Source organism: Asparagus officinalis, chromosome 4 (assembly GCF_001876935.1).
Source record: "Asparagus officinalis chromosome 4, Aspof.V1, whole genome shotgun sequence".
NCBI lineage: Eukaryota > Viridiplantae > Streptophyta > Magnoliopsida > Asparagales > Asparagaceae > Asparagus > Asparagus officinalis.
Genome location: NC_033797.1, coordinates 67,994,441 through 68,008,809, shown reverse-complemented (window position 1 = coordinate 68,008,809; position 14,369 = coordinate 67,994,441).

Sequence of the window (14,369 nt, the reverse complement as noted above, 5' to 3'; positions counted from 1 at the left end):
TTCTAATTGACGAAGTTTGTTATCGAGACTTATTAAGAATAAGGTTCAACAAAATTTGAACTTCGTCTTGAAGTTTCAAGATTAATCTTATCATGATGAAGCTTGTTAAAACCAATGAATCTTGCCTCAACGAGGTGAGGCTCGTCAGGGCATCTTCGAAAAAATTCTAAGTGTTGAGGTTCATTAAGACGAGTCTTATGCTATTGCGAAAGCATTGTGAGACTTATGAACTTTATTAAAGAATAACCAAAAGTGCACAAAGGAGAAAGTTGATAAAAGCATAACTGTATTGATGAAATGTCACTATAAAAGTTTAGCAGTTTTATAGTCAGCAAACATAACTTTATAAGAGTCAACCAAGCGCTCTTGGTTACGTTCAGCATCAGGGACCTTCTTGTCCTCACTAGATAACTTTTCGCTGACTCCCTCGAGCTCTTTGACTATTTGCTTCTTCTCAAGCACTTGGCGTTCAAGCTCACATAGAAAATTATCCCTTTGCCTTAAGAACTGTATAGCGCATTCTTCAGCTATAGGAAGGAGAGACTGACTGCGGTGATCCTGCCACTTTTTTAACATGCTTTCAACCTTTGTAAAATGCACCTAATATGATATCATGGCTATACTGCTAGTCAGGTTCTGCATCAGATATAGAAGAGGTTCCAGCACTGCCTTAATCCCAACAAAATCCCCACCATGATCCAGTACTTGAGTAGGGGATTCCTTAAAAATAGTGAGGAAATTCATCCGAATCATTGACAACCCAAAGTCTTTTGCCAAGTCGAAAGAGGAAGAGGGTGTAGCATTGGAAGGCACCACTTCCGATTGGCCAGCAGACGTAGTCATCACTTCTGCAGAAATCAACAATGGGGTGAACACAGTGGTTGCTGCAATGGCTATAGAAGCAGCAACAATAGATGTAGAAGCAGCAACGATAGTGGCAGGAGTAGCAGCAAACACGGTTGATGCTGGAATTGGAATTTTCATTGAAGCGGTAGAGCTTGTGGGTGCAACACTTGTAGTCATTTCAGTCTTAGCTCCGGAAACTACATCTAAAGCAACTTCAGATTCAACAATTATCTTTGGAGCAACAGATGCATCCGTAGCTGCTCCAGTCTCAATAGTTGTGCTCGGAGCGACCCTAACTTCGATAGAACTAACAGGGGAAACAAGAGTGTCCTCTACATTTACACTTGGTTCAGAGCGCAATCTCACATGGAGTCGAGATAGTGGAACATCATCTTCAGACTCTGACTCTGTGCCAACTCTAATTTGTTCGATGGGAGGAGAGATTATCAATGGAGCTTCTCTCCTTTGCTTCTTCACGAGACATTTGAATTTTTGCATCGACCTCGGCTCCTTGGATTTCTCCCCCACTTGCCTTGAAGCTTCATCTCCTTCAATTCGTTTTGTAGAAGGAATGTCAGAGGTTAAACATCAACAAAATGATAATTCAAAGCTTATGATAAGCTGAGACTAGCGTACCGGTGGGCCCCATGGTAAGGTTGGGTTCTCCAAACACAGCTTCAGTGGATTGTCGAGAGAAACCTTTTGCGGGCAGGATTAATAGGTAAGGGTATACCCTCAGAAGCCTCATGCTGAAAGTGCTCAAATTGCTCATCAGCATGAGCAAGATCCCTGAATTTACTAAAAGCCGCTCCGGTTCCAAAAGCCTCACCCTCCCCAGCAGCAACGGGTATATGACTCCCGTATTCGTCAATACGAGGAGATCTCAGAAGTGTGCTCTCGTCCAGAGTCGCATCCATATCCTCCTGAGTGTCATGAGAACTGGAAGGTCAGGATTCTTTCACACCGACATTCTCCTCGACGTCTAAGAATTCTTTGAGTCCCGGTATATGACTCCTGTTAGAAGCGTTCCCGGATCTATAATGATGCCGAGTGAAGCATAGTTTCGATGAGTTGACATTGAAGTTTAGGATCTCCGCATTCGTCATGCAATGCTACTTGCAATAAGCAAGTGTTGTCCGGGGTCGAGGATTCTGTTATGGGAGTGAGAAACGAGCACATGTACCTCCGACGATGGTTCAATACCAAGTCCTTGCTCTGATAATTAGACTACAACCCTCAGATTGTAATTGAGTGGTGGGGTTTCCAATGTACAACTGGTCATAACCAAATTAGCGGGCAAAGCGACCATGCAGGTAGAGCTCTAATACACACACGGGGCCGAAACGATAAATGAGATACCCAGGACGAATGCTCATAAGCCACATGAAGCAACCGAGTGAAAGGGCAGTGTAACCCTGACCATTTGATTCTCTACTACAGCTTGCCCGTAACTGGTCCCGGGAAAATAAGGAAAACACCGGTTGAAATCAAAATTCGTATGATCCCGGAGAATACATCTCACCAATGCCATATAATGCTTACTCCAATCTGAGTTTTCCAACCTTTGGATAAAAGGAGTAATATGTCCCTCTACATGAGCAGAAGGCGCGCCCATAAGTGTGGGACAATGCATGACGAACCACGTCATGAGATAAGCATAGGGCAATTCCACCTTTAGGTTCTCAGCACCTTGATAAAAAGCGTAACATAAGCGCCACAATCCCCATTGGATACGGGCGATCATGGTAGGAAGGAGGGCATAAGAACGATTGCACGCTAAACAAACGGTCGAGAATACTACATCTCTTGGCAATGCATCAAAGCTACCAGAAGGAACAACAATATGCTTGAGCCATAATATGAGATATCTCGCCAGTAAGGCTTTGGAAGAAATTAGCTCTCCGCATTGGAAAAAGTAACTATCAAATGTTGTGCCTCTAGGGTAGCCATGTTTATCTGAAGATGTTACCTAAGACAAAGCTAGATGGGAGAGTATACATCGAGATAGTTCACATGTCCCACAAGGACCCTGTGGTACTATTAGATCCTTTTTATGATTCAAGTTTTTAAAAAGGTAATGCGCCCAAATGTTATGGCTGAGAAGCTTCTCACCTTTCTTATCAGCACGTCCCTCCATGTTCATACAAATGTAGTAGTGGCACATTACCTCCCAAAAGGTTTTAACCACTTGAGGGTGTTCCTTCTCCAAATCAGTTAACTCTTTATACCCCGGGATATATTCCTCATAAGGGTATCTTTCGTATGGCAACCCCGAGACTTTAGCCATTTCATGAAGATGAATTCTCAATTCACCGTCTGGAGTGAAGAAGGTACGGGTGTTAGGATTATATAGATCCAACACACCGAAGAATTAGTGAGAGTTATTCCTTAACCCGAGTTGTGTCACCCTAATGGGCACATAAAGTCCAAATCTCTACAGGTCTTCCTAATTCTCCTACAATATGTATTTGGTAACACGAGACCACCACTGGGTAGGACTCCATCGGGACTAATCAGGAGTCCTAAAGTCCTTAGCGGGGAATTGCCCCTTTAATTTAAAGAAAGCACGGCCAAAAGTGTTAGCCTCATCGGTTATTTCACCGATGGGTACTTCTCTCTGAAATAGACCTGGGTGCAATCCGGTCACGTAGCGACCACTACTATCTATCTTGACTCCATTTTTAGAGAAATAGCCACATGTCACCCCATCTTGTATCGGGGTTAAGTCTCAATCCATCTTCCTTGGGGTAGAAACAATTTTCAAGACAGTGAGAGAACAGTCACGTTCCATCGGGGGCAAGAACATACGTCGTCCATTCACAGTCCTAAGCCGTGGGTAGGTTCCAACTTTCAATAAGTCTGGATCCTCTGAAGAATCTCCAAACAGAAAAACAGGCTTCACAATGTGATCACGATTGACTGATTATAAAGGAGCGTCCGTGATCAAACGCCTAAAATTGGAAATCAAAGGTTTAGAAAGAAGTTGAAGTTCTTCTTGTTCTCGATCCCCAAACATAGGGACATTTTCAAGGGAGGAATAACGTGAGTCATATTCCGTTGCTTGAATACCATCTGATCCGAAATCACCACGTTGAGGAATTGGAGCAGAGGGATGCACAACTACACAAAGGACAAACAAAGTTAGTCCAGAGGATGAGTCACTGCTCAATGATACAAAGGTCACTCCTACTATGAACTTCGTTAAATAGACGAGCCTCTTCCAACAACGAACTTCGTAAAATAGACGAACATTGTCCAACAACGAACTACATTAAATAGACGAACCTCATCCAACAACAAACTTCGAGCCGCGTTAGTTGAACTAACTTCATCTATTGGATGAACCTTGTCAGTGAAGACAAATTTCATCGATTCAACGAACATCGTCAGTGAAGATGAAGTTCATCAGTCAAACGAAAGCTCATTTGACAGACCTTGAGGATGAACCTCATCAGAATAGCCAACGCAGTTGGACATATAAAATTCAATCGGCAGATAAGGTTCGTCAGAAAAAGACAAAATCTGTCAAGACGACAAACTTCATCAAATCAAAAGACGTCATCTTTCAGATGAATTTCATCTCAGAAAGAGAGAAACTATTCATCTCCTTCAAGAAATCCAAGTCTAAAATAGACATGGTTCATCTGTGTTGAAAAGCAGATCTTGCATTCAGATCTATTACCTGAGAAAGCGGGCAAAGCCGTGGGATTCTGAAGGACCAGCAACCTTCTTTCCCTTGACTTTGCCTATAGCGGTTTTAGGAGTCATTGATCTTGGATTGGAAGCTTTCAAATAATAAAAGTTTAAAATTTGGGAGGTGAAGGGTTTTGACAACTCAAGTGATCAGAAGAAGAAAAGACTCTTCATAGGATGACGCCATATATACATAGGCGGAAAAAATCGATTCAATGGTTGAGATCTTCGATTGAGATCTTGGATAAGTCCCTTTCCCAACAAGATCTGCGGGTGAGATCCATGGAGGAGATCTCGAGGCACCAGCTGGCAGCCACCTATCGGGCCTAGAAAAGGTGCGTAATAGTTACTGCTGATAAGGCTGTAAGGTGTTATATAGGTGTGGGTGTGACAATGTTCACATAGAGAGCCAATGGGTCAGCCAATTGCCAAACTTCATGGTGAAGCTTACAGACGTATTGAATTGCGAAGCTAAGTTCGTCCAGATGAACCAGGAAAATTCAACATAAGAGGATTCAAAGTGTTTCAGACTCCATACAACCCAATTCAAGTCTGAAAACTTTAAAGGGGATTTTGTAGGCATTAAAAAATGTCAAACTTCAAGATATGATGAAGGTCATCATAGGGACGAATCTCGTCTCAATCAAATATGAGACTCGCCATCCAGCGAGGATCCATATCAGAAACAAGGCTCACCGCACAGTGAGATTCGACGAAGCTCGTCATTGGAAACGAGGTTCGAAGCTCATCATTGGAGATGAGGCTCGTCAGTAAAGACAAAGCTCATCATCAGACTTAAAACTCATCAGTGAAGATGAGGCTCGTCAAAGAAAATTCACAAGACTTGTTACACAGTTGGACTCAGCTATTGAAGACGAAGCTTGTCAGACGAAGTCAGTGAAGACAAAGTTCGCTATACTGCAAAGCTGGTCTTATAAGACGAACCTCGCTACATATTAAGGCTCGTCCAATCTGACGAACCTCGCCAAGAAGTGATGCTCGTCGTTCGTAGAAGATCCAGATGTAACGGATTTGGAGGCTTAGTCAACCACGTGGGCTAAGCTTCAGGAGCACGTTACACCCCATTAACAACGTGGGCTGAATTAAAGAAGGCAATTACGCCCTCTACCCATAATTCTAGCATGTCAGTTACGTGCTACGGACTCTATAAATAGCCATGAGAGGCTATGAAGAAGGGACTTTAGGAGGATTTTTAGCTATCACGTGAAGAGAGATCAGCGTCTCCATTCTCATGATCTAAGCCACCGTCAGAAGCTTTTGTGATCTTGATCTGATCGTCAACGGGAAGCAATCTCGGCTTGAGCATCGAGAAAAGCATCCTTTCGCCACCAAGAACCCACTTTTAAACAAAAAAGAAGTCAAATCTATCTTCTCTTCCTCTATAATCGAGAGTGAGTGATTGTAAGGGATTCGTACTAAGTGATCGAACCCATTCTTAAAACAAAAAATTCAATCATAATTTTTTCGACCCTACAGTGGTAACTTCCAATTTGGATAAAGTTAAGGTGCTTTGCATATAAAAGCTCAATTTAGGAGGGAAAATGAGTGCATGACCATTTCCAAAGTGTGTCATAAATACCAACTCTACAATTATAGTAGTGATAGCTTCGCTATACTAATCTGAACTACTCCTACATTACTATACCTAAGGATTATGGGGTTATGATGACTCATCAATTTTAATAGCAATCCAGTGAATAGACCCCACAACCTTGAGTATAATACTATAGGAGTACTTTGAAATTATAATTTAGTTATAATTATCCTTTACATTTAACATCCAAACAGTCCCTAAACGTAGGCGTGGCAAATTACCACATCAGTTTAGTTAAACTTATCATTACCTTATGATCGACGACATTGGTATCACACCCAAATCAACAAAAAGTTTTGAATGCACAAGGTATAACTTGTAAGGCACCTAAAATGAGATTTCTCCTCAACCTCAACCAGCAGCTAACTACATAGAATAATCTCTAAACACTTAAAAAAGATTTAGAAGGCTGGTTTTAAAATATGAAGATTTTGGGAATCTAATTTCAAAATACGAAAGATTTTTCTACAGAGTAGTATATCAACGGAAAGCCCTTACTAATTATTACGTACCTTATGATCAAAGGACATCGGTATTGCGACTCCTACACAGCTGAGCACGGCCCTAGAATCCCCACAGTTGACAACCATCAACCGATGGGGCCCTATGACGGCGGTCACGGCGGTGGACCCCAAAAGCTGGGAGGTGGGCCGGGAGCGATCTCCACCACCTGCGATATCTCCTCTGTCGGGTCGTTCTCCACTTGATGAGAGCTGGGACGTCCCTACTCAGCATAATCTTTCTATCAACTGGATCACATAGCTTGTATCCCTTGACACCACGCTTGAATCCTACAAATATGACCTTCCTAGCTCGATGTTCTAATTTATCTGTTCTCACATGATAAAATACATGGCACCCGAATACCTTGAGCTGGTCATAACCTCGTGCTGGCTCTCCTGACCATATCTCTATAGAGGTCTTCCCCTCAATCACAGATAAAGGCAGCCTATTAATGAGGTGGCTCGCATATGTAAGTGCTTCAGCTAAAAATATCTTCTCCAAACCACTCTGTGATAAGAAATATTGGACCTTCTCCAGCAAAGACCGATTTAACCTCTCTGGCATCCTATTCTGCTGCCGTATATGACTAACCGTGAAGTGTCTCTCTATGCCCTCGTCTCAACATAGCTGCTGAAAAGGGTCTGTGTGGGTTGTCTAAAAATCACTGCAGATAGCTGATCCCCCATTAAACACCGATGATGGAACTTACAATCTGACGACTTCCAGAAGGCTATATTTTGAAGATTTTCACGTAGATCAATGAAGGTTACAATCTTACGACCTTCACAACAACCGATGAAAGCTATCGTTTAACAGCCTTCACAATCAACATCGGGAGTTACAATCTGACGACTCTCATATTTTTAAGGAGCCAAGATAAAGATTACAAGATGACGGTCTTTGTAACGCTCCAGCAAAAGAGACTATAAATTAATGGTCTCATCACATCAAAACGCAAAGGCTATCCATATGTTATATCATCAAAACGCAGAGGTCATCCATGTGTTACAACATTAAAACGCAGAGGTCATGCCCGCATTTCAGAGTCAAAATGCAAAGGTCATCCCCAGCGCTCCGATTAAAAACGCAGAGTTCGTGGACTCAAAGCGCAGAGTTCATTTTTGCATCCCAACTCTGCGTTTCAGATTTACAACGCTGTGCAAACACGGTGTTTTCAGCCTAAAACAGGTGCAACTCTGCATTTTAAGTCTAAAACGCAGAGTTTGAGCCCAGAACGCCCAGACTGACGTTTGACTCGTTCAAACACGAGCTGAACGGTTTCAGGAACTGTTTTCCCCCCACATTTGGAGGGACTTTGCCCCACTTATGAGCGAATTAAGGGGGCGATTACACCCTATCCAACCCCATTATAGAGAGAATTAAGAGGGCGGTTACACCCCTTAATCCCCTATAAATATGGGTAAACTCAATTGAGTTCGGGTCTTTCGGCTTGGTAGCGAAGAAGAGATCTTTGGCTGGCTTTTTGGGAGAATTGCTGGAGCTTTGGAGATCGAAAACAGGAGCTTTCTTTATCCTTGGCTTATAAACCGATTTCGGTTAAATCAACTCTTTCATAGAGTTTCAAACTCGTTCAGAATTCTAAAACTTACTTTGCAAGTTCTCCATAGCGTCAAATCGTGAGGAGAAGATCACGTTTTAGTGAAACAAAATGTTCGGATCGTCAGCAAGAAGCAAACTCGATACGAACATTCGAGGGAGGCATCTCATCGCCACTGTGAAGAACCCATAGTTAAACAAAATGGAGGATTTGCATCAATTCTCTTCTCTTTTATAATCGGGAATTCAAATTGCAATTAAGTTTGAGAGAGTTGTAAACATTCTTTTTCTAAGCAGTTAGAGAGAATAAAATCAAATACGATTCTTTCATCATTTTCTTATTACAAAAATTTTCCACCAAACAGTCTGATGTGTACTCACCACCATTGTCGGATCGCAATGTCTTGATCTTTCTCCCGGTCTGCAGTTCCAATCTTTTCTTCCACTCTACAAACAAATGTAGGACTTCACTCTTCTTCATCATGGTGTACATCCAACATCACTTAGAATAGACATCAACGAATGTGACGAACCAATATCGACCACCAAGTGATGCAGTCTTGGTGGGACCCCAAACATCTGTGTGCACATAGTCCAGAATGCCCCTCGTCTGATGAATGGCTGTCCCGAACTTTACCTTTGTCTTTTTATCAAGAATACAGTGCTCATAGAACTTAATCTTTCCACTCTTGGCTCCCTTCAATAGTCCCTGCTTGCACAGTACCTGTAGTGACTTCTCACATGTGTGCCCTGATCTATAATGCCAAAGTCTACTCATGTCCGTCTCTGAAATAGCTAAAGCTACCTGGCCAATCTCGATGCTCCCCTTCAGATAATACAAGTTTCGACTGCGGACTCTCTTCATCACCACCAAAGATCCCTTAGTAATCTTTGCTACAGCGTCTTCAAAGGGCACCTTGAATCATTTTACCTCCAAAGCTCCAACAGAAATCAGATTCTTCTTCAGCTGAGGAATAAATTTCACCTCTTTTAATTCACGGACTACTCTATCATACATCCGAATTCTCATGGTACCTATCCCACAAATGCCACAGGATTGATCATTTCCCATGACAACAACACCCCCATCGAGTCTCTCAAATGATGTAAACCAATCTCATCTAGGGGTCACATGATAAGTAGTGTCAGAATCAAGCATCCAATCCGATGCATCCAAATGGTTCACTTCTGGAGTAATCAATAGAGAAAAGCTTGAATCATCGGAATCATCATCTTTCGTAATATTCACCTCATTGGCCTTTGGGCCCTTCTTCTTGCTATTCTCCTTCTCCTTGATCTTTGGACAGTCTCTCTTTTAATGTCCCTGCTCCTTACAGAATGCACATTGGTTCTTTGCTAACTTGTGATCACCTCTCGACTTTGACCTTCCTCTATTACCACCTCTCGGATATGGGCTTCTACCTCTCGTCGACAATGCCTCGCCTAAAGTACTAGTACGGGAAGTCTCCTTGTCCTTCCTCCTCAAATCATAATTTGTCAATGCATTAGTAACTTCATTATAGCTGATAGAAGATCTCTCGTTCAACAAAATGAGCACAAAGGTGTCATACTCCTCATCCGGTAAGGAGCCCAATAAGATAATAGCCTTGTACTCATCTGAAATCTTCTCATCAATATTCGCTAAGTCCGACAATAACTTTGTATAGTTGTTCACATGAGTCGCAAGCGAGGTGTCTCTGGACATCTGAAATCTGAATAACCTACGCAGCAAGTGTAACCGGTTCTTAACACTCTTCGTAAGGTATTTATTATTGAGAATTTCCCATATTTTCATTACAGATGTCACACTAATCACATCATACTTCAGCTCCTGATCCAAACAAGACCTGATCACCCCATAAGCGTTCCTATTCATCTTTTCCCATATCGCCTCTTTATATTTTGGTGGTCTCTCATGGACCATAATGGTCTCCTCCAAGTTCTAAGCATTGAGCGCATCATGTACGTCGCTCATCCACAAACTAAAGTTGATTTTACCATCATATTTTACCATACTAATTTTGGTGTTCTGAAAACCAACTTGAACTGTACTCGCCATCGTCTTGCTGCTTTCACCTTCTTCTCCCATTACAAACTAACTCCAAGTTGTAGAGAAATAATCAAACATTGATAGAAATTAAGAACTACTCAACTGAACCCTAGATCAGATTCCAAATAGATCTCTTGTCCACACGAGGAAAGCGAAATCTCCAACGACAACTCCTAATGTTATCTCCATTGAAGCTTAGAACTTCAAGAACCAAGTTTCACACAAGAATCTTCTTCCACCTAATTCCAAAATCCTAGATCTAAAACCTAGGCTCTGATACCACTTGTTGTGCACAGCGAAAATTTTGACAGCACCTTGGCGCAAAAAGAGAGTAAGATCACAATAGGAATTTCCGTTTTACTAAGGAAATAAGAACCAAAAATAAAATATCTCAACAAAGTGGGATATCAGCTCTTCCTCTCATCAGTTCTAGGATTGACCTGTCGAGGGAAGCTATTACAAATCACACAAACAGTGAGACAAACGAAATTTAGGTGGTTCGACAAATAGCCTACGTTCACGGGGCAAGAGGGGGGAGATCTACTATTAGAGAGAGAATACAAATAGGGTTTACAATCACATAATTTAAACCCTCAAACAAGCTCTCAAATCTCACACAAAAGGAATGCCAAAAACCCTCTCAAAGTCAGCACAAAGACTGCACAGAGATCCACGCTCAATGTCGGCGGCTCCTCTGCTTTTTCTGCCCTGCTCGTACTTGCACGAAGCCCAATCAAACGTAGTTTTTCCCCTCTGCCTCCACCAAAACCCTAGGAGAGAACCAACGTGTATTTATAAGCCTCAATCGGGTGGACCCTAGGAGAAAACCGCTGAACAAACTTCTCCCCACATCGTGGCCCCACACGAAAACCTTACACGTGGTTTTGCTGCTCAACGTTGTGGTCCCCACCCCACGTGCTTCACAGTTCTAACATCATCTATGTCCCAATCCTGCGCAAACCAAAGATTATAGTTGATTGAAGTATCGAGAGATTGTAATCTCAGTCCCATCCCACAGAGAACCAAATGCCACATATGTTCTCTTCCAATTAAATCTCTTTCCAAAAAATATGAAGTACGTATCATTGTATATCCTGTTTTTTTAATCAAAACATTTTACTTAAATTTATAAAGGAGGGATTAATTGTTAAGCTATCTAATTTGGATTTCAAATTTAAGATTTTCATATATGATAGGAAAACTCTACCATTCAAACTGACTACTTTAACTGATAAAAATATATTTATTCTCTTCTTTCATAACATAATAAAGAAAAACTATTCATTATCTCTTCCTTCATAAACAATTAATGTATTAGTTAATGCCTTAATGGATGAGCTCTAAGTTATATTCTGTAAAGCAATATAATCACTCATTTATGTTTTCAGAGCAAGGTTAGCTGGCCATGATGCTTGCTTTAAGGGCATGTTTGTTTTGCAAAAAAAAAACGGAAAGTGGAGGAAAGAAAATGAATTTTGATGTTTTTCTCTACTTTTTGATGTTTTGTTCGTCAAAATTCGGAAAGAAAGTGAGGAGAAAATGAGTTGTCACCATATTATTGGATGAGATAAGTAATTTTTGATGTTTTCCGCCACTTTTTTTATTTTTTGTTCTTTCTTGTGTTTGGTTCATTCTTAAAACTAAGAAAATAAGTGAGAGAAAATGAGCTGTCATTATATTATTGGATGATGTAACACATACTTAGGAAAATCAATTTCCTTTTTTTTTTGGAGGAAAGTGATGGAAGAAAATTTTAATGAGATGTGATGAGTTGTCATCATATTATTGGATGATGTGAGTAATTTTTAAAGATGGTAGAAAATAAAGAAAAGTTGGGTGAGGTGAGTTAAATGAGTTGATTGATATGACTCATTTATTGTGTTTAGTTTATTTTTAAAAGTAAGAAATGAGATGTGATGGGATGAGTTGTCATAATATTATTGGGGAAAATGGAGAAAGTGAAGGAAAGTGAGTTAAAGAAAGTGGGGGAAAGTGAAAAAGTGAAGGAAAGTGGGTTTTGGATTCTGGGGGAAACAAAACAAACAGGCCCTAAAAAGAAATAAAACTTGAGAGGGGTGAGGGATTGAGGGAGGAGGTGATGAAGAGCTAGCGACAAGGGTTTTGGCTTTTTGAGCTCGCCACCTAAACTCTGGGCCCACTCCCATATATAAATAATATTTTTTAATTTTGGTTCTTTTTTTATTCAAAATTCTAATTTTATGACAGAACACCCTTGAATTTTCTCACAACTACGAAAAAGTCCCCTATTTAATGTGTTGTAAGTGGGTCGGGTTCAATTCTGTGGCTAGTTACTAGCTCCAGCTCCATTTTTTAAACGGATAGAGCTCATAGTCGATTCCTTAATTTGCTTCGTGGTGAATATCCAAATCTGATTTATTCGTTAATTAATAACTGTAGTGATAAGTAATTTTAGATTTTGGAACTAATCAGGCATACTATGTTAAGATATTAATGTATTCCTTTCCAATTCAAACACATAAATAGTGATTTTTAGGGATATCACATTTTTGTTATTTGAGAAATGACATTGTAACTTAGAAATAAAATTTCTTTTTGACATAGATTCTCATTCACTCTGCTCTATTACTTTCTAGCGCTACTTTTCGGTTTTTGTTAATATCAATTAACGAAGAAAAGTTATAACCAATAGGATAAAATATAAGTCTTTCGTTTGATTTCTCATTTCTCAAATCAATGCCTAAAGAAATGAATATTCTTAAGAAACTATTGAGTTTGTCCCATAAATTGTTGTTCTGTGACAAGAGAAATATAAATGGTTTTGGATGAATGGTGATGTTCTAAGTTCTAACATATCAGACAAAGAAGAGTAAAGAAACTTAGTTTTCTAAGCATAAAAATAATAAAAAATATATCAAAGTAACTTTCAAGACTAATTGAAATTTATTAAGCTTTTAAATGAGAGGTTTATTATTTTTTATGTGGGTTAAGAAATAATCATATATTTATAAGAAAAATGATGACAAGACAACCCTACCTTTTTTTAAAACTAATGGAACAGCACAATATTTAGTAAAATCCCCGAGTTCATCAATTTTAAATGCTCCAATCTATTCCTAATCTATAATTCTAGATTTTAGTAAAATTCTAATTTATTCTGATCTGATATGTCGCATGTATAGTAAATGATAACACTGTTATAATTTGCAGAGTGTGATTTACTTGTTGGGTTTAAATGCGAAAAAAGATTTAATTGTGAGATCCTTGTAGTAACACTCAACTACAAAAAGACCCCCTCTAATTCTATTTTCGCGAGTCGAGACCCTAACTTTTAAAATCATTAAAAATGTTTGACAAGTACATGTAGACTCCCTATAGTTTTACTGGTGATGATAGACCCTCAATTAATAATTTTATTTACTTTTAAACAACAACAAAAAGTTCATGAACGGGGTGTAATTCCACCTAGACCAATACTATAGAGGGTCCATTCGCGACAAATAGAATCACAAGGTGTGTATTTGTAATTAGGTGATAGTAGAGAGGCACTATTCGCAATTAACCAAAAAAATGAAAAATAAAAACATTACACGTGAGCTCATGATTGGTTGGGCGATTCTCTCATGCTACATATTATATATGATGCTACAAGTTCATGTAACATAGGCTTTTAGAGATTCCAAATCTAGCCATACGAGCGACACAAGTGACTTCCTTCGACTTTATTATCTCCGCGTTGTGGGCTTTGTTGACAAGGCTTGGTACTGTGAAACCGGCCCCTAGAATTTAAGGATCAATGGGCCAAAGACGACCATCAACCACCTAAAAAACTTTCCCCAAGGTTCAGTTTCAGTCTTAGATTTTAGAGTACCGCTATGGGCACACTCCCAACCACACTCTCTCACTATCTATAGTGTATGGGACGCGTGGCTAAGATGTTTAAAAAAGAATCTCATGCGGCGTGCCATACACTATGGATAGTGAGAGAGTATGATTGGTAGTGTGGTTGGTGGTGTGCCTCTATCATTATTTTAGATATTATAACTCAATAGTGAATATAATAGATTATTTATTCAACTTAATAGATATCTGAAGCAAATTTTCAAACCATTTTCACACCAAATT